At 36.8% G+C, this 22,170-nt stretch overlaps 1 protein-coding gene across 1 annotated transcript in view; it reads left to right on the plus strand.

The window, feature by feature from the left end:
* ube2h (ubiquitin-conjugating enzyme E2H (UBC8 homolog, yeast)) overlaps positions 1–22,170 on the plus strand; it is a 35,923-nt gene that overhangs the window by 882 nt on the left and 12,871 nt on the right. The window lies entirely within an intron of this gene.

Below are 22,170 nucleotides of genomic sequence, written 5' to 3' on the forward strand. Positions count from 1 at the left end.
AGGCCTTTGCCACGGATTTAAGTGTGTTGCAACAATGAACTGAAAACAATGAGATGTTCAAATGCAGATTGTTGATTTAAACGTAGACGTTTTATAAACGCTCTTTAAATAACAACAAATCACAAATGACATAAACTTCACATTCGCCGTCGTTTTATATTCCTGTCCGAATGTGTTATGTTTTTTTCTTCTATGGAGGATCCATTTTGTTTTTCTGCCTTTTGTTGAGATCGAATGTTCTCGTTAGGGGGTTAAATGTTTTGACAGGAAATCTAGCCTTGTATTTACCATCATGCTTTTTCTGATTTTAAAGCTTTTGACATGAAAACAGGGGAAGTTGTGTTGTTGCTACAGTGCTTGGGTGCGGATGTTTGTCTCTGTGTCAATAGCCCATAAGAAGAACTTGGTTTATATGACATTATTGACACGGCAAAAGTTTTGTAGAGTTGTTTTTCCTCCGCTTTCGCTCAAGAGTGCCATGGCTATTTTGCGTGCAACATGCCTTTATTCGTAATGTGGTTTGGCTGTGCTGTCAGTGTGTTTTGTTGAGGGTTTTGTCTATCTAAGCATCTAGAACACGCAGTACTGTTGCCTTTTCAAACGTTTGGTTGATCATTTATGAAGTGCAGTTATGTCCAGCTGTTTTGAACAAAAGAAACCCGCATATATTTGTTTGCTTTTAAAGCGCAAGAAAGTTTATTGCGTTTGACTGTCTTCACATGACTCAGAACTCTCGTCCGTGTCGTTTAATATCCGACTTATGTATGATTATCACCTCTACATATTAAAAAATAAATTATGAAACACTCTTTGAGATATTTGCAAAGGCTCTGGGAACGTCTCGTTATGTTTTTGTCTCGAGCAGTAGGAACTAGCCTTATGATTGGCCACTCTGTTACTACCCGGAAACTGCAAGTAGGTGGGATTAAACAATGAGAGTTGAGTGACAGTATTTCCTAGTTAAAGCTGAAGAGTATGTTTTTTTCGATGTTTCCCTGCTTTAATATTCATTGACATTTATCATTAAGCTATTATTAGGTTAGTTACTCTAAAATAGCGTGAACAGTGTAGGTCTGTGATGCTTCCAAAACATTGTTTGTAGTGACCAGCAGCCAATAGAGTGCAACAGCAGTAAATATTTTTAATGTTTAAGTATTTCTGGCATTTTGCAATTTATTATGATAGAACTTTATATAGACTAAAAGTGAAGTTAGAGAGAAAGGGGGACGTGATCTGGAAAGGGATCCTCAAACTCGGGACGTCCGGACCCTATTGTGGGCTACAAGGTTGTCAATGGTGTTTTTGAAGCAATTATTTGAACATGTGACACAGGACCACAAAACCAGTTATAAGGGTATATTTTGTAAAATTGAGATTTATACATCATACAAGCTGAATAAATAAGCTTTCCATTGATGTATGGTTTGTTAATATTTGACTGCGATACAACTGTTTGAAAATCTGGAATCTGAGGGTGGAATATAATCTAAATATTGAGAAATATCGCTCTTAAAGTTGTTCAAATGAAGTTTTTTGCAATCCATATTACTAATTAAAAAATAAGGTTTGATATATTTACCTTTAATTAGAAATTTACAAAATACCTTCACGAAACACGATCTTTACTTAGCATCCTACTGATTTTTGGCATAAAAGAATAATTTATCTTTTTGACCTATACAATGTATTTTAGGCAATTGCTACAAATATACCCATGCTACTTAAAACTTGGTTTTGTGGTATTCCTAATGGAAAGCCTACATTACCCATGATTCTTCAGAGAAATCTCCACCAATCAGAAAAGAATTTCAACAGGCTAATCACGCCCACTCCCATAAAGCACTGGGAATGACATAATCAGTCTCCTACACTCTTAAATAACTTGCATTTTTGGATGCATATTATGTCATTTCCAAAGCATCTTGGGATTGCAGTTCTTTCCCTCATTAAAGCTAATAAGTACAGTTTTATCCTCCTTTTCCTTCCCTTAGGAGTGGACTTGGCCATTTGTAAATTGAATGGGTCTGGCCTCTGCTCTCATCCAGCTTGTTTATCTGCTTGACATTGCAAATCGGTGTCTTACTGTATTATTTTAATGTATTTTCTTAATTATGAGTAAACAGTTTTACTGTTCACTGCACATTGTTATTCTTCTCATTATTTCTCTTTAGCAAATGAGCCAGAAGTCTCACCCATAGGCTTACTTCCGCATTAAAGAAGGCGGATACCTTTTATCTCTTTTCCCGATTTTAAATATTTTTGTGCTTCGGATCAGTTTGTAATGTTGTGATTCACCTTGTAGGATCTTTATTATCTTTATAGTAAAAACGAATGGGAAAAGTACTTCTGGAAACAAAGCAGAGTTTGTGGTGAGTTAAAGGGTGGAGTCATCTGTTTGTTAACCAATAGCAAACAAGAAAGCCTGTTTGGTGACACAAGTGGTGCAGAAAATACACACTACTGAAGCTGAGGGTAGAGGTTAAAGGTGAAGGGCTTTAATTAACTGTAAACAGTTGAAGACACATGCCACTATTTTAGAGCCCTTTAAACAGGTGGCAAGTAAGACCTGAAAGTTTCCTCTTAAAGTCAACATGAAATCAAAATGGCTTTTTTGGCTTTTAGTATGAATATGTTAGCCGTAAGGTTATCTATAAGTGAGTGTGCTCCAAAGCAATGACAAAATTAGCATTTAGATGATATGAAGCATTCAAATCAAGCAAAGTTACAGTCTCTAACTTCCACCAATATGAATCCATGAATTTGCTGACATCACCCTGCACTTCAGCTTCTCGTTAAACTTTGTGTCCAATCAAATGCTCTCTAGAATCCGAAGCGTACCGCCCTCTTCATTATAAATAGATGCTGAAGCTGTGGCTCAAATCATTCACTTTTTCGCAGAATTTGTATTTTCTGTACGTTGAATGGCACGTAGTGCACTATATAGAGGGTAGGGAACATTTTAGACAGTGAAAATATGCTGAGTGAAGTCTTGTCAGGTCCAGAGACACGATAGCATGGAGCGGATCATACGCACAAATCGGCGCAGACCCCAAAACATATCGGACACGTTTGAATTCTACACAGAATGCTATATTTTATAGCGATGTGGATGAGATTGGAGCTATAATACGGTTTCAAATGCATCTTTACCAAGCTCAGTGGCTCTAGCGAAAGCTGTGATATAAACAAAACGCTATTGGCTATTTATAAAAGTCTTCCTGTTTCAGTTGAAATTACGTCAACACAGAATAACCCTGTGTTTTTCAAAGCACTTCAGTAGTCCTTTAAAGTAATTAAAGGAAGTTCAGAGGTGGAATACACACACACACACACACACACACACACACACACAGATAATTACAGTAATGATGTAATTGTGTAATTTTGGTCGGCTGAATCCCACAAACCATTCGCTAAGAAAACATGGCCAGTTTAATTGTCCAGGCTGACCAATGGCAGGAGGCTAATCAGAAACTGCTCAGTTTACTGATGTTTGCCTCATTTAAATTAGCTTAATCATATGAGAATTTATGCATGGGATCTAGGACAGCCGTGCAACAATATGGTGGGTGGACTGTCACATTTCTGTCATTGCAAAACACATGCAAAGAAGCCCACCCTCCCCCAAAATACACGCTGACAGCCATGAGAGAAAACAACTTAAATACCCTTAAGGGGAAACCGGCAGACATGTGACAACTGGGAGCAGGTTTCCAAAGTGCCTCCTGTTGCTTGGGACAAGTGTTTGCAACTGGGATGTGCATGGAGCTTTCCTTGCATAAGTTGTTTTCTGCATTATCCTTCCTTATGAAGGGCAAGCAGCAGGCCCGTTTAGAGCGAGAGAAAGAGGGAGTTGCTGTTATGATCGGACACCGCCATCCACGCTCGGTAATTTGCTGCAGGCACCAGAGAGCTGCGGATCTGGAGCACGCTCAGTTGGGAATTCGCAAAATGAATGTCAGAATGACCTCGCATTGCCGAGCTGCCTTAAGCACTTCCTAAGCTCGAGAGAGAGAGAGATGATGACCCGTCTTTGACATCACCAGATACTTCTGAAACACGTTCGAACAGGTCAAAGCTGGCTGCCGGCTTTGACAGGGCAGCGTGGAATAGCATAATGTCAATATGTTGTGTAACATCTGTTGCACTTTGCGTCTGTTCGCCGAGTGATGTAGGTCTTTTGAATTAATTTATCTGGGACCTCCTGATTTAATCAGTGTGGACTGAGCTCTAGTGGTTCTTATCTTGTGTTTTTTTTTCTCACATTGCCAAACCACATCTTGATCTAATTAGCTTGAGCAACTGTAACCAAAGTGCTCTAGTTAGCAAGGTCAGTTTACCTAATGATTTGTCATTATGAAATCTAAGTCATCGCTAAGATGTCACTGGACACCTGAGAGTTGCACTGAGGTTGTCTTTTCACAATTTTTAGTTTGACCTACATACACTACCAGTTAAAAGTTTTTGGGCAGTAATAAGTTTTTCAAGGAAGTCTCTTCTGCTCGCCTATTTTTACTACGGTATTTAAAATAACACTTTCTATTTGAATATATTTAAAAATGTTATTTATTCCCCTATGAGTTCAAAGCTAAATTTTCAGCATCATTACTCCACTGTTCAGTGATAAATGATCCTTCAAGAAACATTTTTTTATTATTGTTATTATCAATATTTAAAACGGTTGAGTACATTTTCAAGATTCTTTGATAAATGGAAAGATCCAAAGATCAGCATTTATCTGAAATAAAAAAAGCGTTGTAACATTATACACTATACCATTCAAAAGTTTAAAGTCAGTATATTTTTTTTGTTTTGGGGCGAAAAATTTATATACATTTTATTTACCAGTGATGCTTTAAATTGATCAAAAGTGATATTAAAGACTTTTATAATATTACAAAAGATTTCTATTTCAGATAAATGCAGTTCTTCTGAACTTTCTATTCATCAAAGACACCTGAAATAATTCTACTTGGATGTTTTTTAAGCAGCAAATCAGAATATTAGAATGATTTCTAAAGGATCATGTGACTGGAGTCATGATGCTAAAAATTCAGTGTTAAAATCACAGGAATAAATTACATTTTAAAATATATTCAAATAGAAAACACTTATTTTAAATAGTAAAAATATTTACAAATTTTACTGTTTTTGCTGTTAAAAAATGAATTTTAATGGTATAGTGTGTAATGTTACCAAAGCTTTTTATTTCAGATAAATTCTGATCTTTGGATCTTTCTACTCAAAGAATCCTGAAAAAACATACTCATCTATTTTAAATGTTGATAACAATAACAAATGTTTCTTAAACGGCAAATTAGCATATTAGAATAATTTCTGAAGGATCATGTGACACTGAAGACTGCTGAAAATTTAGCTTTGATCACAGGAATAAATGGCATTTTAAAATATATACATATAGAAAACAGTTATTTTAAATAGTAAAAATATTTCAGAATTTTACTGTTTTTGCTGTACTTTGGATCAAACAAATGCTGGCTTGGTGAGCAAAAGACACTTCTTTAAAAAAACATAAAAAATCGTAGTGTTCAAAAACTTTTGACTGCTAGTGTAGATTTCGAATCAGTTAAACTAGTATACAACATTTGCGCTACGAACATGATTTATCATGTAAAATATGATTTCCGCCTATTGAATGAATAACCAGAGAATGTATATACATACTGGATAAATCCAAGCTGCAATTGGATTATTATTAAGCCATGTTTCAGTGTGAACAGACGAATGGTGTACTGGAAATCACTTTTATGCCTGGTTGGAACATGTAAGTTCAGCATTCATAAGCCATAATTTGTTTTCAATGGTGATTTGATGACTTGTGCCAGGTTTGAGCATTGCAAATGGAGGTATGTTCTTAACACAAGTGCGGTAGATCCATGACTACTTGCTGTTTTTCTTGCACAACTCGTTGATCTGTAATCAAGGGACTTTTGTGCTGGATTATGGTAAACTTGCTTCCACTGCGAGCAATTGTTTGGCAAATAACAGCGTTTATAGAGTCTGCATAATGGCCACTGGCACCACTGCCAGCTCTTACATGTTCTTTGAATATGCAAACACATATCTAGGTGTTCCTACTGAGCTATCCTTGTTTAGTCTTGACTCCTACGAAACAAGTAGAGGATTATAAACGGAAAGCGAGTCTCCTTCAGGAATGCTTTGCGTTTCTATCCACTTGTTTGACTGCCAAGTCTTTAGACAGGCAAACAAAGGCCACATAAGCAATTTTACAGAGATTGACTATTAGACGATTACGCAATCCCACCTTCCCTGAGATGCCCAGGCGTCGCTGTTTGTAAACAGGATTTGTTAATGGGTATGAGCTGAAATGCTGTGCTTTTCCGTCATGTTGTCAGCCTGAAGGTTTGTCATAACACTTCAGCGCCATGTATGTGTGGCGGCGAGGGGGAGGGGATTCCTAGTGTACCAGCATCCATTGTTCGGCTCCGCTAAATTGGGGAAAGATACAGGGAGCAGTGAAAGTTTTCCGGGGCCCTTGCCAGCATGGAAAACCAGGGACATTAGAAATGCCCCCTGTGTTTAGTGGAGTGTATCGGATCCCTGTGGAGCTGAGGCAGAGACCCCGGTGTGTAAGACCAATCGAGGGCTTTATCTGGTGCGATCGGCCGCTTTGTGCACGAGCTGACATCCGGCCTGCCCCAGCCTGCTTTCATTTGCCCATGGAGTCTTATGACTGCTACAGAACGATATTCCTCATCGTTCTCATCTGTTTTTGCTGTTAGTATGTGCGTGTTGAACTGAAACAGCTTAGAAAGGCCGACGCTTGGTGTCAGGTTTACTAAGCATTGATAGCCTGTAGCTCAGCTGGTAGAGCATGGCGCTAGCACTGTCAACGTCACAGGTTTGATTTCCAGGGAATGTGTTTTATTAAAAAAAAAAAAAAAGCAGGGTTGTTGTTTTGAATGAACTGTAAGTTGCTTTTGATAAAACTTTTAAACACAAATTTGGAAATGCAAAAATCAATTTTTATTTGGTATCTGAAATATGGCTCTATAAAGCATTCGAAATAGCATGTGAGTTGAAAAATTAATTTTATTTCAAATTTTAATTTTAAAAATTATTTAATTAGTATTTTATTTTTATATTATACACTACCAGTCAAAAGTTTTTGAACAGTAACATTTTTAATGTTTTTAAACATTAAAAATTTCTCTTCTGCTCACCAAGCCTGCATTTATTTGATTCAAAGTACAGCAAAAATTGATTTTTAATATTTTTACTATTTAAAATTTATATTTGAATGTTTTAAAATGTGATTTATTCCTGTGATCAAAGCTACATTTTCAGCATCATTGCTCAAGTCTTCAGTGACACATGACTCTTCAGAAATCATTATAATATGCTGATTTGCTATTCAGTTTTTATTATTATTATTATTATTATTATTATTATTATTATTATTATTATTTAAAATGGTTGAGTAATTTTTTTTCAGGATTCTTGAAATAAAAAGACCTAATGATCAGCATTTATCTGAAAAAAAAAAAAAAAACGCTTTTGTAACATTATATACTACAATTCAAAAGCTTGGAGTCAGAATAATTTCTTTTTTTTTTTTTTGGCAAGACATTATAGAAATTAATACTTTTATTTAGCAAGGATGCTTCAAAAGTGATGATAAAGATTTCTGTTTCAGATAAATTCTGTTCAGATAACTTTCTATTTATTAAAGAAACCTGGAAAAAATATACTTGGCTAATCATGTGACTGGAGTAATGATGGCAAAAATTCAGCTTTGAAATAACAGGAATTAATTAACAGTTACTTAAAATAGTAAACTATTTCAGAATTTTACTGTTTTTGCTGTACTTTGGATCAAATAAATGCAGACTTGGTGAGATCTTACTGTTCAAAAACTTTTGACTGGTAGTGTATATTTTATGTAGTATTTGTATATTAGTAGTTACTTTTAGTTGAATATTTTTTTTTAATTCATTCACTTATTGTTTATTTATTTGTCTTTTTGTGGAGTTTGCAATTGGATTAGCCATCCATTTTAATTGTATGGAAAATAGTAGCCTGAACATTCTGCTAAACATCTCCTTTTGTATTCCTCAGATGAAAAATGTTATATGGTTTTTGAGTGGTGAGTAGGCAAATTAGGACATAATTTTCATTTCTTAAAGTCCCCCTGAAATCAAAATGAAAGTTTTTTGGCTTTTAGTATGAATATATTAGCCTTAAGATTATCTATAAGCTAGTGTGCTGCAAAACAAAGACAAAATTCGCGTTTACAAGATATGGGCATTCAAAACTTACAGTCTCGTCACTTCCGCCAATATGAATCAAGGATTTGGATGATATCACCGTGCACTTCAGTTTCTCATCAAACGTTCTGTCCAATCAAATGCTCTCTAGAGTCCGTAATGTCCCGCCCCCTACACAGAGACGCATTAACCCGGCCGGAGCAGATCATATGCGCTCATATGTGCGGACGGCATGTATTAAACTACACAGCCTCAGCATGATTATGATCACTATTTCGTTTTAGCAAGTTTCGTATTGAATCTGTGCGGTAATTTATTAGTCTGTGGCTGTCATAAGCTTACAAATGCGGCTTTACCGAGCTCAACGGCTCTTGCCCGAGCAGATATTAATGGAACGCTATTGGCTATTCAAAATTAGTGGGCGGGGCTGGGCGATATGTTTTTGTTTCAGTTAAAAGTACGTCACCACATAGAATAACGCTGCGTGTTTCAAGGCACTTCAGTGGACCTTTAAATCTCTCTTTTGCTTCAGTTTCTATGCCAAAAGCGTATAGTTTCTATAGCTATAGCCAGATGTCACTCATCGTTTCTGTATGCAAGCTCAATCTATCTACAAGAGTCTCAATGTAGATGAGTTTATTGACTGTAAAGGATTGTTTCTGTTACAGTGGGTTTGACGGACAGGGAGGGCAAGCGGTCGGGTCGTGGATGCGTCTGCCCCTTGACAGTGGGAGATTTGAGGCCCTCTGTAATCCCACAATAACACTGCAGTTTCCTGCACGCATGGCCAACCTCGGGCTGAAAACAGATGGACTGAAGTTCCTCTCTTTGTCTGATGATGTTTGGGGCTGCGCCGCGTGTGCGCTTTTTTTTCCCTTTTGAGAATAGAAGGGTTGTGTTTTACAACGGTCCAAAACACACAACGATTATCCGTTAGATCAAATCTAAATGCTGCAGATAAACAGATGTAATCACTACGGTGAAACTAGATAATCAGATTAGCTTTGATGTATATGAATATCTTTGTGACCTATATTAGACTGTCTTGCTCTACTAATGTATAAGGTATGTCAAGGTTAGGTTAGGCCTTATTTGACGGAAAAGCTTGATGTATTGCATTTGAACAAGTTGTGGTGTAATCAGCTGAGTGCACAGGCCCTATATCGTGACGCTGCAGGATGTTTCAGGTGATATGGTTGCTTAAGCCATGGTGTGGTGCATACTGATGGACCCTGCCCTTTTTAACCCACATAAACCTGTTTGGAGCAACCAGAAAAAAAAAAAGAATATCTCAGTGGTGTGCAGTGGTGTCCTGAAATGAGGAGGCACTCACTTTTATTATTTATTTATTTATTTATTTATTTTTAATTAAATGTAAATTCATGTCCCAGTCAATTATATGGTTAAATTAACATTAAAAACAACTATATTGTATTTTTACTTTAAAAATGTAATTAATAGGCTATTCTGTTAATTCAAACCAAGTATAGTGTTTTTTTTTAAGCATTTTACATTTTTTCTCTCAAAATAATAACTCAAAGCAGTAACAATTTGACAATCGATTTTATTAAAAAAATTATATTTTATTTATGAACTGATGTAGGGCTGTCACTAACAATTATTTTGGTAATCGAGTAATTGGTCGATTATTCTGATGATTAATCGAGTAGTGGGTTGATTATCCTGCCAGTGGCAATGACAATGGTTTTCACACTTTACTACACAATCTCATCCTTCTTTAATATTGAAAAAACAACAGGCCACTTATTCTTTAATATTTTGCCATTTCTTTACGACAGAAATGCTACAGCCACTGTAATATCTTGAATATGTGGATATCAAACATGAACTCGATGAACAGTTAGCATATTTAGAAACACAATGATGCATTTTCCTGTATTGGCTTAGGTGTATAAATGATTTACGCATATATTTATTTAATTGAATCTCACCGTTTGTGAATTCACAATAGTATTATGATTTATTATTATTTTAAAATGGGTTTAATATGTCATGCATCTTTAGAAAATAGTGTAATAATGCATTTCATGGATTCTGATCCGTGGAATGAGCCAATTCTGGTACTTGAATTGAGAAATTGTGACAGCCCTAAACTGATGTTCAGCTGTTCTTTTTCATAATAACCTTATTTTCGGATCAGAGCTTGGTGAACATTGGTCACAGACCCAGAGATGTACCTTCAATTTGATTCAAGATGATTGCTCAATGAAAAAAAAACCACAGACCACAGGCCATTTAAAGTTAGTCTTGACAAAGTTTGACTTGACAAAGTTTGAGTTTGACTTGACAAAGTTTGAGTTTGACTTGACAAAGTTTAACTTGACAGTTTGACTTCACAAAGTTTGAGTTTGACTTGACAAGGTTTGAGTTTGACTTGACAAAGCTTGACTTGACGGTTTAATTTGACAAAGAGTTTGACTTGACAAAGTTTGACTTGACGAAGCTTGACTTGACAGTTTAACTTGACGAAGCTTGACTTGACAGTTTAACTGGACAAAGTTTAACTTGACAAAGTTTGAGTTTGACTTGACAAAGTTTGAGTTTGACTTGACAAAGCTTGACTTGACAGTTTAACTGGACACCGTTTAAGTTTGACTTGACAGTTTAACTTGACAAAGCTTGACTTGACAGTTTAACTGGACAAAGTTTGAGTTTGACTTGACAGTTTAACTTGACAAAGTTTGAGTTTGACTTGACAGTTTGACTTGACAGTTTAACTTGACAAAGTTTGAGTTTGACTTGACAAAGCTTGACTTGACAAAGCTTGACTTGACAGTTTGACTTGACAGTTTAACTTGACAGTTTAACGTGACAGTTTGACTTGACAAAGTTTGAGTTTGACTTGACAAAGCTTGACTTGACAGTTTAACTTGACAAAGTTTGAGTTTGACTTGACAAAGCTTGACTTGACAAAGCTTGACTTGACAAACTGGTCATATATGAGTGTGTGATTTGTTACCTACTATTGTAAAAAGTCTTTCCATTAACGTCATTATATTGTTAATTCAGTTTGTGAATGCGCACAAGAGACCGGACATATCACATGAACCAATCAGAGCCGATCATATCCAGTCATATTGCGATGGAGGCATTGCCTCTTCTGACGTGACTTCCCGCCATTCATTCTTAATTACCCCCACCAAAATCACAGCTCGCTTTACCTGCTTTTGAACAGTTTTAATATAGAATATAGTTTTATGCGCTCTGTCGTATTTTGTAATATTTGCGTTGTTTTATTTTTGTACTATGAATTTTTTTTTCTCACTCAATTTGTTGAGGAGACACTGCCTCCCTACAAAATGCAATGCAGGTCAGTGTGCCAAGGGACGAAATAAACATTTCAAGCAGCGTCAGACAGACTAAAAGTAATAAAAAGCTCATTGTGGCGCTCTGTTTTGTTGCTGTTTGTCTATGGAAATAAGAGCAGGGTCCACTTGGCCACAGCGTGTGATTGAGATTCTGGCGAGATGCAGTGTTTGGCTGGTTTGTGTGTTCTCAGGAGCCGGTCCTGAGAGAGCAGGAAAGAGATCAAGATCTCTCACAGGAGATTCCGCAACTCATAATAGCAGCGTAGCCTTGTGATGCCTCAACTGTGTAAACTTTATGACCTCATTTAATAGTCATTAGCATGAAATATATTGTTAGTCAAAGTCACAGCTCTGTTTAGAAGTTGTTATGAACACTATTCATTTTCGACTCGGAAAGTACTTTATTGGTCTTTGTGGAAATGCAGTTGTACACTGTATGCCAACAAACATTCTCAGGTCATATGTGGCAATGCACAGGTTGAATATACACAAGGGCTTTTCAATTTGGTTTTCGCCTTTGAACTGGGTTGAGACAGGCATTGATATGTAAAGTGTGCTGAGGCTTTTCTTTCCCCGTCTCTTTTTCTCCATCAGTATTCACAGACTATGTTCAGGCCTCTGGGATCAGAGTTTTCATCCTAACAGAGCGCTTCAGATTGTAGCATTCCACTCGGAATAAGAAACTTGTGATGTCGGAAGGGAGGTTAGCTGCTAAAATCAAAACAGATTTGGATCCTGCGCTACAGTAGATCAGAATGCCTTACCTCAACACGCCGGGGCCGCTCAACTTTGATGCTGTACCATATGTGACCTATGGGTTTGTGGCATTTTGTAGCGTTTCTTTAAGATTGCGCGCATGTTTTATGAATAGTTCGGTTGTTAGAAGGAGACCAGAATGTGGGTGGTCATTTCGAAAATGGCTTTTAGGAAAAAGTAACACTGATTCCAAGTAGCAATCATTTCCCCAGCAGTGAAGAATAAGCGCAACTCAAATGAATCAGAACGCTAATGAAGTCAGCTGCTAGTATTAGATTAAAAGCAAAGGTTTTTCGGGTCCCATGATATTGGTTTCGGCAAGAGAGTATTGCTACAGACATGCACATCTGAAACCATTTTAACTGCAGAAAACGTGAGCCATGGCAGGTTCCATGATGTCATTTCCTGTCCTTAAAGTTACAACAGGGAAAATCACGTGTAAGTGTTATTTTTGTATTGTTTATATACTATTATTTACCATTATGTTTTCAGTTTTCATTTTAATTTGAGTCATTTTAATTTTAAAATGCCAAAAATCATTAGAATAATAAGTAAAGATCATGTTCTATGAAGATATTTTGTGAATTTCCTACCGTAAATATATCGAAACTTAATTTTTGATTAGTAATATGCATTGCTAAGATCTTCATTTGGACAACTTTAAAGTCGATTTTCTCAATTTTTGATTTTTTGCACCAGATTTTCAAACAGTTGTATCTTAACCAAATATTGTCCTATCCTAACAAACCATACATCAATGGAAAGCTTATTTATTCATATTTCAAAAAATTACTTATGACTGTGTTTTGTGCTCCAGGGACGCATATAGTTCAAGCTTTAGTTACCAGTAACTATGCTGATGCAAAACCTCTAGCATAAACACTTTTTCTACAGATAATCATTCAATAAATTGTCAAATCTATTGTGTAAGTTGTGTAAGCTAGTTAAAGGGGCATACGTGCAATCATCTTGACTGCAAACCTGATATGTTCAGGCTGTATCTGGTTAGTGTTACAAACACAATCTAACTTCATCTAGCTCTTTATACTCCAATATTGCCAACAGAAAGCATTATTTTGTTTAGTTCAGGCTGTGAACTCCAGGACTTTACGTGGCTCTGTGTGAAATGACACACGCGTATGTCACTGCCCTGAGCGCTATTTTACAACAGCTCCACTTATTTAGAGGGCATGTCGTGTTTAAGGTCAGCGTCCATTTTGGCCAGAGGTCAGCTGGAAGCGAAAGCCAGCAATGATGGTCAGCACTACCAGAACAACTGGCCAACATTTAAAACATACCAGAAATATTATGATAGGGACAAAGTCATTAAGGGAAAGAAAAAGTATTATTACTGCCTGATAATCCTTGGATCATTTAATTAGTGATTACTTGATGTACTAAAATGACTAAAATAATAATAAAAGAAAATCTCAGTAATACCAAAATAACAGATCTAATACGAATCTTTTAATATACAGTCAAACCAAAATTTATTCAGACACCTTTAACATTTCTAACATTATCAGTTAATTCACTATAGTTTTGAAATGATAATAAAATATGACAATAACTCAGAGTTAAAATGTGTCAGAACAAATTCATCTTGATAATATCAGATAACTTTGATAGAAAGGTATGTAACAAAACATGGTCAAAGTATCAAATCACATTCTTGGTCCCAAATTTGTATAAATTTTACTGGTAGTCCACAGAATTTGATTTTGCTATCCTCGCCTACATAAACAAACTATAGTGTCTTACAGCCACTAGTAAAAAAATATCAAAAATTAGATCTGGTCTCTGAATACTTTTTGGTTTGACTATGTCAACCACTAATAACAGGCTATATTTTGGTTGCTATTTGATTCTTTTTTTTAGGTTAGGGTTAGTTTCAATCTGAAACTCACTTCGTGACTTCATAATGACCCATGCATCTATTCATTCTCTAAGCCACTTGTCATCTGTAGTTCATAATGCCACAGATAATGTAAATGATTATTCTCCGTTGTAATAATTTCCTGCTGTGGTTTCCTGGGCGGCTACGCTATTACTTAAAACTATGAGCTATGATGTGCATGAGATTTTAAATCGTATAGGTAAACCGTCTTAGCCCTTAAGGCTCCGGGTTGTACTTTCCCGAAAGTGAATAGTAGAGCTAGATTACACTCTCTTTCCCCTCTCCTCACTCATCCGCTCTCATACACACACACGCACGCACACATACACACATATATAACCAGGCAGCTGCTAGTCGCTTTCAAATCAACAAATGCACACTTATGGGACAAGCTGGCACAACGCATAATGTTTGTGATGTGCATGTTGGCAAGGACTATGCAACTGTGTCATAATGTTTATTCAACAGTTCTCTAGTGAAGATGGCTACAGATGACTGTGCCTTTATGAGACATAATGCAAACAGACATATCTGGAGTTGATCTGAGCAATGCACGCATCTACAAGAGGCCCACACAGCCTATATAGGTGTTTGCACTTGTAGTTGTTTGACTATGTGCTGTGATGTGGTATAATGTATCACAGAGAGTATGTAGTCTTAGGTGTGGGGTGGTGTTTCTGTTCTGGCATAGGGCTGTGTGATATAGCTAGATGTTTGTTTTATCTATATTAGACATTTGTATTTATTTGCATTAATTGAATGATTTTTTTATGTTAAATGTCCACTAAGTAACGAGTATTAATTCCCCCCCCCCAGAACAGATTAACGTACGTATTTACATAACATACATGTCGCCACAGTTCTGACTTGAAATGTCGGATGAGTAGCGCTATAACTCTAATGCTCCGTGACATTTCAAAATAACGTACCTGAACTAGACCTAAACCTACCTGATAGTACCAACAAAACCAAATGTGACGTAAAAACGCAATTGCAAGGATGCTGTTTTAGCTTGTTTTTTGATCTCTCATCTTTCAGCTCTTTAATCGTGAGTCATGTTTTTCACAGGAATTGTACCCAAGGATTCCGCATCCTAAGTCCACTTCTGTGCCGACTGAGCTACCGAACAAGCTTGTTATGTCCAGAAAGCAAAACATATGGAAATGTAATCATAACCATGTATGAAAACGATTACAAATGATCGCTGTTTTACCACATCTAGTGTTCATTTCTGTTGGAAACTACTATGATATGTACTTATTGGTACGTATTTTGCGTCTGGCGAAAAAATTCCCACAGGTACGTTTTCGTTATTAGGTCAGGTAGGAATTTACATTAAAATTTCACAAAAACATCTGGAAAGGATATATATTTGTTGTTACTTAATGTAAGAACTAAAGCACAGTTTAAAAAGTAGATATATTTATTTACATACTTATGACTAGAGGTTGACTGATATGTTTTTCAAGGACGATGCCAATACCAATACCATTACATATCGAGTGGACCTATATTTTATTTAACTAATATATATCTCGGGTGTAAAAAAATAAAATTAATGTCAAAGTTAAGTATAACAAGGGCTCTAAAAAAACTTAGAAATGATTTTATCGGCAAATCGGTTTGAAATGTCTGATACCGATAACCATAAAAATGCTTCATATCGGCCAGGCCAATAATCGGTGGAACTAAAGTGTTAAATTCATTAACTGAAAGGAGCAATTTGAACAAATTTTAGGAAATAAATCAAACATTCCAATTGTAATCACTATTACTATTAATCACCGAGTTTAAATCGCTATTAAAGCTTGCGCACTAAGTTACAAAGAAGTTTTTTAATGACACAGTCTTCAGGAAGCATAATGGCCAAGGAGCCATTAATCCTTAAAATCATTTCCATATTCAAAATGTTACTTCATTTCATATCACCAGCCAAATCACAGCTATGTAATGAATTTTTGATATATTGCCCAGCCTTAGTCTGGAGTGCAGCAGATGTCCAGGAGAAAAGAAGACCGTCGCAGAGCTGTGCGTGTGCCTGCTGATCAAATGAGAGCTAGTTAATTAGGAAATTAAATGAGCCCTAATGGAGATAGTTTCAGTCAGTTTGTTCAAATTAAAAGTTTCAAATCGTGGATATCTCAGATTACTAGTGGTGTGCCTCAGGGCTCAGTTTTGGGCCCTCTGCTGTTTATTATTTATGTATTGCCTTTAAAGCAAATCTTCCGTAAATTTGTGCATCGTTTTGTTTTCATTTATTATTTATGTATTTTATTATTTGTAAGGTGTCCTTGGGTGTCTTGAAGGGTGGCCATAAATAAAATGAAGGAAGGGAGAGAGGGAAGGGAGATTTCTATACAGTTTTTTTGTGTGTTTGCTGTGGCCAGACTGTTACGCACTACAATAATGCGCACTTTTCACCATTTCACCCAATCTTTTTCTGAGATCTAACCAGATTCAAGAAAAATCCTTGAACTTTCATGCATGTGACTCCAGAGGTAAGCTGCACACAGCATAACTTCAGTCCTGAGCCGAGCAGACTTACACAGCGAGTCATTGAGCCAGGCAGCTGGGGAAGGGTGTGAGGTTACACTAGAATAGGAAGTTGTTTTAGGGGTACTGGCATTGGCCAAAGATGGCTTCCTGTTAGGTTTGACGTCTGCCTTTCTAACCCTGCTTCACCTGATGCAAATCATGACCCATATTCGCTAGATGGTTGAATGGAATCTTAAACCTCAAGGTGCGTCTTGTCTGTTTCTCCATCAGTGAACCCATGTACTTCCTCTTAGCGTCTATGCAGACTAAAAACTGCCACACTTCCTGTCTTTCATCTGCCCAACTTGAGCAAAATGCTGTGCTTGTGACAGTGAGAGAGAGAGAAAAACCTCCCTGTCTTTTAACAAAAAGTCACTCTTCTGTTAGAGCGCAGAAGTTCTGGAATTTAAAAAATCTCATAAAGTATTTATTTTTCTTTATGTCAATATGTGACCCTGGACCACAAAACCAGTCTTAAGTAGCACAGGAATATTTGTAGCAGTAGTCAAAATTATCGATTTTTCTTTTATGCCAAAAATCTTGAATATCTTCCATGAAGATATTTTGTAAATTTCCTACCTTAAATGTATCAAAATACAATTTTTGATTAGTAATATGCATTGCTAAGAACTTAATTTAGACGACTTTAAAGGCAATTTTTCTCCGATTACAGATTTTCAAAAAGTATTGTCCTATCCTAACATTAATAGAAAGCTTATTTATTCACCTTTCAGATGATCTATTTCAAACATACATGATGGCTTATGACTGGTTTTGTGGTCCAGGGTCACTTATAAGTCAACTCTGTTGTTGGGTAGTGTTGGTATATGCTTCACGGAACCCATAAAGTTCACATTTACTTTTGTTATGTGAAATTTCATAAGCCAAGTTCAGGCATTTCAGTAGGAATACATATTATATGGTTTTTCGCTCGAGAATGGGTTCAAGTGTGAACGCACGTTGAAGCTTGACACCGAAGGGAAGAAATTGTTGAATAAAGTTGTTATTTTTGTTTTCTTTGAGCACAAAAGGTATTCTCATAGCTTCGTAACATTACGGTTGAACCACTAATGTGACATTAGCTATTTTAACAATGTCCTTACTAGCTTTCTCGGCCTTGATCGTGTCAGTTGCGTTGCTGTCTATAGGATCAGAAAGCTCTTGGATTTCATCCAAAATGCCTTGAATTGTCTTCCGAAGATGAACGAAGTTCTTACGAGTTCGGAACGACATGAGGCTGAGTAATTCATTTCTGGGCGATCTGTACCTTTAAGGGTGTTTTTGGAAAATTCCAAGTGGTAGCTTCTGCACGTAATTATACCTTAATATGAGGTTTAGATAAAAATACTTAGCACATTTAGTTAGTGTGAGGGCTTGAGTGTGGCTGTCTGTTTCGTAAATGTGCACCACAAGCTCCAGCTGTGTTTTTTAACCAGCATTAGTAGACTTGACGCTGTTAGCGGACTGCGATGTCTGAGCGGATTACAAAATAGAAACACTTCGGACAGACTGTCCGCAGCCCTTGGCATAAACATAAATATTTTAGACCACAAAGCTTTCACGCAGACACTCTTACATGAACTGATCTGTGGTGGAATAGTGATGTATTGTCTTTAATCATCTGTAAATAATGTGGAGCTAACAAGCAGACAGTGTTTTCCACCCTGTTGGCAGTGGGTAAATATTTTGCCTGCACCCCAAGGCCAGCCGTTAGCATTAGGTGTCAGAGAAACAAGATTACCTCCTCTCTCTGTGTTTGTCTGGAATGATGAATGAATGCGTCTTAGGAAAGAACATGCTGCTACGCCGTCGTGCCTTGGCAGTTGATGTCGGCCCGCTGCTTTCATCCTTGGCAATTCACAATGAACAGGAGGGATTTGCTCCTGCAGGGAGGGGGCAAACCTGCCTATTGTGTTTGTGTCTTTTTCGCAAGAGATGGGTTTAATTGTAATTGTACCCTGTGACTCATTCTGCGATTCAGTGCGTTAGCCGTCGACTGGGACTAATAAAACTACTGAGTTCATATTCTACCTATCTGTCAACTTGCATACTGTATTTTACCTCATTCTTGGCAATCCCACAAATGTACAAATCTTTTTGTTCTTTTTGACCCAAAGGGCGAAGCGGAACTAGGCGATTCTCTATAACATCATATACCTAGACATTCTTGTCTAGACCTGTTCGTTCACACAGGTTTATAAACACTTTAATCATCTGTGCATAAGACAGCATTGTGCAACCAACCGCAACAGCTGGTTGGAATCCGTGTTTTAGCACATGTTGTTTCGATGTACATAAGTGCTAATATGTTTGGTGCTTGTTGTTGCTTAAACGTATCTGATATTTCTGAATAAGGTGGTTGATCAGTCTCTTTAGTGTGTGATTAGATTATACATGTGCGTAAAGGAACATTGGCCCAAGGGTCCTCCTGTAGATTATGGCTTAATCCATACAAATCCATTGAAGGGGGAGGGAGCGCTGAGATGGGAGAAAACAGGTGGGTGTCAAGACAGCTTGTGAGAAGAGAACTCTTTCGGTTGCTTTGTCAGCAGCCGGATTGGGCCTAGAGCAGGAGTTAAACCCTTGTTTAGGAGAATTTCGCTGAAGGTTATGTGCGTTGAACAGTATCAGAGGTGCCGTCAAAGCAAACGCAGCATTTTTCTTGCTTGCATGTTTTGAAAAGGGATGCATCATTGCTTTGATAAATACTACAGTGTGGTTTCGCTTTGTAAGAACTATAGGAGTAGTTGACGCAGAATTTAAAATGGACACATTTAATTTTCATCATTTTTTTTAGTTTTAGTTTTGAAGAATGTTAAAGGATTAGTTCACTCCAGAATTACAATTTCCAGATAATTTACTCAACCCCATATCATCCAAGATGTTTATTTTCTTTCTTCAGTCGAAAAGAAATTAGGTTCCTGAGGACCATTGTTGTCCATATAGTGGACAACAATGGTGATCAACAGGTTGAAGGTCCATATTGCAGTTTTAATGCAGCTTCAAAAGGCTCTACATGATCCCAGCTAAGGAATAAGGGTGTTATCTAGCGAAACGATTGGTCATTTTCTTAAAAAACAAAAAACGTATATACTTTTTAACCACAAATGCTTATCTTGCACCAACTTTGCATCCATGACTTCACACATTACTTAATAAAGTTGGATTACATAGGTGGAAGCATACAAAGCAAACATGCAAAGAAGGTCAAACGCCCTTTACAAAAAAAGGTAAAACAACAATGTTGGACAATTTTGAAGTTGGAGGAGAAAATGAGATGGATTTTTTTCGCCCTACTCTCCCTTTTTGAACTAAAGTACACAGACAAAGGCATCAATCTAGTGCAAAACAAGCATTTGTGGTTAAAAAGTATATGCAATATATAAAAGTATATATTTTTATTTTTTTAAGAAAATGACCAATTGTTTCGCTAGATAAGGATTGTGTAGAGCCCTTTGAAGCTGTATTGAAACTGCAATTTGGACCTTCAACCTTTTGGCTCCCATTGAAGTCCACTATATATGAAAAAAATACTGAAATGTTTTCCTCAAAAACCTTAATTTCTTTTGACAGAAGTGAATGGCGACTGGAGCTGTGACTGTCTAGCTTCAGAAATGTCTAAAAGGCACCATAAAAGTAGTCCACACAACTTCCACAAACTCAGTTACAAATCTTCTGACAGTTTAACGATAAAATCTGAAGTAAATAATGACTCGAATTGTGTCTTTCTGACTCAAAGCTGTTTCAATAGACTTGTATTATAACTTCAATATCCCTGTGGACCACTTTTATATGTAGTATCTTTAAGGAGTCAAAATTGCTATACTATTTGGTTGTAAGGAAAAGAGCAGCTTGGACAATCTGCAAAGTACTGTATCTATTTTTGTATTCCAAGCTAGAAAAAAAAACATATGACCATAGACCACAAAACCAGTCATAAGGGTCAGTTTTTTAAAATTAATAAATAAGCTTTCCATTGGTGTATGGTTTGTTAGTTTAGAATAATATTTGTTCGAGATACAACTATTTGAAAATCTGTAATCTGAGGGTGGAAAAAAAATCTAAATATTGAGAAAGTCGCCTTTAAAGTTGTCCAAAAGAAGTTCTTAGCAATGCATATTACTAATCGAAAAATAAGTTTTGATATATTTACGGTAGGAAATTTACATCTTAATGGAACATGATCTTAATATCCTAATGATTTTTGGCATAAAAAAAGAAAAAAATGATTAATTTGACCCAATTTTTTGGCTATTGCTACAAATATACCTGTGCTACTTAAGACTGGTTTTGTGGTCCAGGGTCACATATATTATTAAGGTGACTTAAGGATGAGTAGATAATGACAGAACCATTTCTTTAATGCGTACAGGATTTCTGGACAGTTAATAATGATCTATTTTAAATCTGTGTCACCGATGCCTCAGAGGAGAGACACGTGCCTTGCAGTTCAGACGAAGAATTGAGGTAAAATTGAATTATTAAATCAATTTTAAGGTTTTAATGTACACCGCTGATAAATGACTCTCGAAGGATGAAGGTGGAGAGGAATATGACCTGTATTTTCAGTATGAATCCGTCTCTTCCTGTGTAGTCTTTAGGATGAAGGAAAACAGCAGGCATCAAACCTGCCTCAAAGGCATGGGGAATGGAGAAAAACCCCTGCAGCCTTCAGGCTTGTGTGTGTGTGTGTGTGTGTGTGTGTGTGTGTGTGTGTGTCTGTACATGCATGAGCAATTGCTTTTGTGTCTATCCAAAAGAAGCTTAATATACATGCGAAAAGTAGTCCCATGTGCCATTGGGCACAGCCAGACACCTACCGTGGTGCTGCTCCACTGACGTCTCATGATCACAGAAATGGGTACAGATTCTTTAACAGGTCTGCTGAGACTCCACACACACCTTTGTCTCATGAGTCTCGTCGAAAGCAACTTGTACGGGCTGCCAGACGGCAGCATTCCTACCTGAATGGAATCTGATCTCAAGTGTTAAAGAAAAAGGCGTGTGAAATTTGATGTTATTACGCATGAGTCATCAGTCCCATCTTTGGGATCACATTTGTTTCGAGTCTCTGAGGACAAGCAGCTTATGATGGTGCTGCGCTGTTGAATCTGTGAGTGTAAAAGCATCAAAGCATTGCACAAATGCACTCTTACTGGGTGCTTCCACTATTCTCTCAGCCTCTGCAGATGCTTCACAGTCTAAAATAAACCCATGATGTTTAACACCTTGGTGACCACAGCCTCTTAGAGCTACAACTGACGAAGAAGCCAGCTGGTGACTTGAAATGGAAAACACTATTCCTCTCTGTTGCGCTCAGTCTCTTGCAATCAAGGATTAGTGCCGTTAAAAAAAAATTAAGGAATGAATTGTCAGTTTATTAGTTGAAAAAATCCTTTATTTT

The sequence above is a fragment of the Garra rufa genome, chromosome 4 (assembly GCF_049309525.1).
Source record: "Garra rufa chromosome 4, GarRuf1.0, whole genome shotgun sequence".
NCBI classification, from domain to species: Eukaryota; Metazoa; Chordata; class Actinopteri; order Cypriniformes; family Cyprinidae; genus Garra; species Garra rufa.